Source organism: Telopea speciosissima, chromosome 9 (assembly GCF_018873765.1).
Source record: "Telopea speciosissima isolate NSW1024214 ecotype Mountain lineage chromosome 9, Tspe_v1, whole genome shotgun sequence".
NCBI lineage: Eukaryota > Viridiplantae > Streptophyta > Magnoliopsida > Proteales > Proteaceae > Telopea > Telopea speciosissima.
The window spans coordinates 6,332,430-6,337,484 of record NC_057924.1 but is presented as its reverse complement, the minus strand read 5'-3'; positions in this window follow the sequence as shown (position 1 = coordinate 6,337,484).

Genomic DNA, 5,055 nt, shown 5'->3' with positions numbered 1-5,055 from the left:
CTCTTCAACCAAGGCATGTGATTTCTCTACTTTTTTTTGTCAAGAAATGGCAGGTAAGGGATGACCACATTACAACTAATTTGAAACTGAAGTTGACTATAACAGTTTGGTAAATTTCTAGGAAATACAGCATGATCATGAGAAATTGGTAGCATTTCATGTCATAGTTATCTCCTAAGCTTGAAGAATTGGATTGGGTACTTGAAGATGCTAATGTAAGAGGGTTAGCCTCGGCACAACGGTAAGATTGCTCTTTTACAATTTGTACTTTATTTTATAATTCTATATTGTAATATGACAACAAATTTGTGATTTTACTTCTAATGAAATTGATGAAGCTTTTGCTAAGCATTGTAGTTAGTCGAGCTCATGTGTGTGTGTGTTTGGTGATTTTGGGGATGGGGTTGTAAAATCAGATCATGTGACTTGTGTGGGTGTGTTTTTCAGATCTTTGGGGGTATGTTGGATGTGCCACAAAATGCATATCATGAGTCTTGTTTCTCATGATGAAAGGGATTGGAAATTGGGCTTGCATAGATGGTAAGTATGGATGAAAGGATTTCTATTTGCATTGGGATTCTTAAAAGATGAGTTCTTTCAGGTAGCCTCATCCTCACAATCTTCAGATCTCAAATAACTATGGGAATGCTGCTGGCTGTTGATACCCACCATTCAGACTTCCCTCTTTCTTTTTCTTTTTCATGTTTTACATAGTGAACAATCATTGGGAAGCTTACTTGCTTTTTTTTTGGGTAAGGGGAAGCTTATTTGATACTTAATAGGTTATGATAGTCTACATATGAAAATATTGAATTTCTTGGTTTAACTTGTGCCTTGGTAGGAAAAGATAGATTGACGGGTTTGGCTGTTGAGGCAGCAAAGAGAGCTCTTCAAATGACTCAAGTTAATGCTGATGATGTAGACTTTACCCTGCTGTGCAGATCTACTCCGGACGATCTTTTTGGCAGTGCTCCTCAGGTACATCCATATGATTTAGGAATCTTGAAATGCTATGGTTAAAGTAATCATCTTTGTAAGAAGAGGCAATTATAACTGTACTATTGACAGTTCTAGAGATATACCATCAATTATTAGATTACAATCCCCTCAAGTGTGTTAAGGCATCAGTTAGACTTGAGCATCTCAAACTCCAAATTCTTTTTAGATGATCTGTGATGAATTTTGAATTTGTGCATAAAAGGACACGCTGTTTCATCTATTGATTTGGATAATTACTTGCTCCAGTCCTTGTTTCTACCTATTGCTTATAAATGGGTCGATTTGAGTTTAATTTGGACTATTGATCACTTAATCTCTGTTTCAATCCATTGCTTTTTAAATATATCGACTTTAACATGACTTGGATATATTTACTTAAATCTCTTATTTCATCCCATCTTTGTGGATGCACTTCGAATATGAAATGGGTAGGGTATTTGATGAGGTATATCTCTGTTTTATATATGAATTTGGTTTGGATATAAAAATAGGTGACATGATGAATCTATTATCTTTGAAACAGGTTAATGGATTGAATATAGAAATAATTTTATTTTTTTTAAATGCATATAGCGGCGTTTGTAAAAAAACGCCACTAAAAGTATAAACTCAACACCTATCACGGCACTTTTTAAATGCCGTTGTAATACACTTTTCCCGTCGTTTATTGAAAAATGCCGTAAAAAAAAAAGAAATTCAATACCTATCACGACACTTATGAAAACGCCGTTGTAGTAATTTTCCCGGCATTTATTAAAAAATGCCGCAAAAAAGGTACATACACAGTCACACTAAAAAAACGCCGTTGTAAAAAAACGGCGGTACCTTCGCCGACATTTCAACGGCACAAATTATAAACGCCATTATATCCTATGACGGCTTTTTTTGGACTTATAGCGGCGTTTAAAAACGCCGTCGTAGGCCCAATTTCTTGTAGTGAGAAATCCATTTGAAACGACGATAGAGTGTTGTTAGGATAAGATACTCCGGCCCCATCATCGGTTTCCTCCGTCGACGAAAATTGATTCACATCGAACCCTCCCGCAAGTCAGAGATCTGGAAGCTCTTTTCTTCGATTCATCGAGTTCGTGGGGCGGATCTGAGATCTAGAAGCTGTTAGAAAAACTCTGTTTGAAGAAGGAAACTTCAAACTGCTTTGAACGTGACAGAACTCCACTTAGAGATACTGAATTGCAAGAGAAAGAGATAATTCGTTTGAATACAGGACTTCTATTTTATAGAAGTAGAGCACCTCTTCTGAATAGACATACCTATTCATTCTGTATCCATTAGATCGATTTCCATCCGATCTAATGGTCCAGATTAAATCAGAGATGAACCTGTTCACAATAGTCATATCCTATCAGACGTGACCGTAGGATCTTCTAATCCGACGGATCTAACTATTTCAAAAAATCAACGTACTAGATCAGATCGCTTGCATCGCGATGCAAGCGTGCTAAGTGCGTGCGTACGTCACTAACGAATCTACAGCCCACTGCCCACGCCGTGGGTGTGCGTGTGCGGATGGGTACGCCGTCCTCGCATTTATATCGTAGAATGTCTTCTTTTTTCGATTTAATTCAAGAGATAAAGAAGATAATATAATAAATACCATTTATAACTCTTGTAGTCTTTAGATGTGGATGTGGGACTAAAGCACTTTTCTCAAAATAACAAATTATTTACTTAATCTCTCATTTATTACAATCTATCTAACAAAAGCTCTTTTCTTTGGCCTTCTGAACAATGAAGACGATGAAGAATGGTTTGTATTTGGGGTTTTAGTGTCAAGGGTATTATAGGACGTTCACTCTGTGATAAGGGTAATTTTATCATTATAAAAGACTTAGCAGCAACTTAATTGTACAAACCTAACGGAGTGGGCTAAGTTAAAAAAAAAAAAAACATATAGTAAGGGTTGTTTGTGATATTTCTTCAAAATTTGGCATGTCCGTGGCATATTGCATACTTACAAGGGGTGTCCGTGAAATTAACCCAAAAAATATTATTTATTTTATAGATACATACCAAAATTGTGAGATTGATTTTCCACTTCCATTAAAAACAAAAAAAAGGGGTACAGAACACGTACCCCCTAGAATGCACCCAATATTCCTCGTACCCCCCTAAGCGGCTCAATATTCCACATATCACCTCTGCTTTACCCCCCTAATGCCATTTAAGTCCCCGTCAGGTATTAAATGCTATAACATGACCAAACTACCCTTTCTTCTATTTTTTCTAAAATTTGAAAAAACCTAGCTGCCCTGATCTATTTGTTAAATTTTGAGAAGATTAAAATACCCTCATCTTCCCCAAATCATCATCTTCTTTTACATATCCACCACCACCACTGCCGCCACCACCACTGTTCCTATATTCTCGCGGATCGAGTTCATTCGGTGCCTGTAACTTTAAATAAAGCGGTAAACTCCGATCCTCAACCATGTGTGGTTGTGAAACCAGCAACCATGGTGGTCAAGAAACCCAGAATCGTGATTATAGGAGCAGGAATGGCAGGGATTACAGCTGCCCATAAGATCTATAGTGCCACCGCTGCAACAGAATATGATGGAGTTCGCTCAGGGGAAGCTATTTGAAGCAAAAGCCACTGATAGCAGCAACAATGGCGATGTCGATGTTGATTACAAGGCAATTGCAGCTCGAGGTCTTAAAATTGGTTTCAATAAGAAGGGTCTCAGCATTGGTTCTTTCCTTCGACGGGCCCTCGAAGCTTACTGGGCTTCCGTGAAACGGACAGATGATGTCAAAGGGTATTGGCAGTTGGAGCACGAAAATGCTCCAAGAAGCCATCTTTGCGATGCACGAGAACACAGAGAGGACTTATACTTCGACAGGGCACCTCTCAACCCTGGACTTCAATGCCGAGAGCCAATACCGTGGGTTCCCAGGTGAGGAGATCACCATTGCCAAGAGATACTTGAGCATTGTAGAGTGGCTAGCGTCTGCACTTCCCACGGGTTTGATCCAACTGGGTAGGAAGGTGAAGAGGATCCAGTGGCAGCCCGAAGGTCTTGTGAGGTTGTTGGAGAGGGAGAATAAAGGGGATTGCAGCAACAGGAGGCCTGTGAAGCTCTGTTGCGATGATGGTTCATAAATGGTGGCAGATCATGTCATAGTCACAGTGTCATTGGGGGTTCTCAAAGCTGGGATTCGGGAAGAGTCAGGTTTGCCGTAGAAGAGTCAGATCCCCTCTTGGATCCGGAAGACAGCTTCAATCTATCCAATCTACAAGAACTCTAGTGTTGTCCTCTCTTGGTTTGCCGGAGAAGAAGTTCTGGCGCTTGAGAATATAAGAATAGTGGCGGTGGCGGTGGTGGGGTATGTAAAAGAAAATGATGATTTGGGGAAGATGAGGGCATTTTAGTTTTTTCAAAATGTAGTAAATAGGTCAGGGCAATTAGGTTTTTTCAAATTTTAGAAAAGATAGAAGAAAGGGTAGTTTTGTCATTTTATAGTATTTAATACCTGATGTGGACTAAAATGGCATTAGGGGGGTAAAGCAGGGGTGGTACGTGGAATACTGAGCCGCTTAGGCGGGTACGAGGAATATTGGGTGCATTCTAGGGGGATACGTGTACTTTACCCAAAAAAAAATAGAGGATGTTTTTCGACATCTTTTCACATCCTAATCATGTGGGTCTTACACGGATCTTTATCCTCTCAGGTTCCCTGTGTGGTACAGTTCGTCTAGTTCTTCTCATAGAGGGGCGGAAATGACCACCTTATCCTCTGCCCGAACACACTGCCCTGGTGGGATCCACCCCCCTCTTATTAGAGGCACTAGAGAACTGTACCAGACAAAGAACTTGAGAGGATAATTATGCATCTTGCACCGACAGTCACGCACTCTCTCCCCTCCCTGACCATATGAACCCCTACTGGACAAAATAGTTTCTCACATTGTAATTGGGGTAGGGTAGAAGATTCCTCCCACCATATCCGCGTGGGAAACCCTCTCCAAATCATTTATTACAAATAGAAGAGTTACTACCAACTCCAGACACAAACATGATATAGAACTTGGATCAG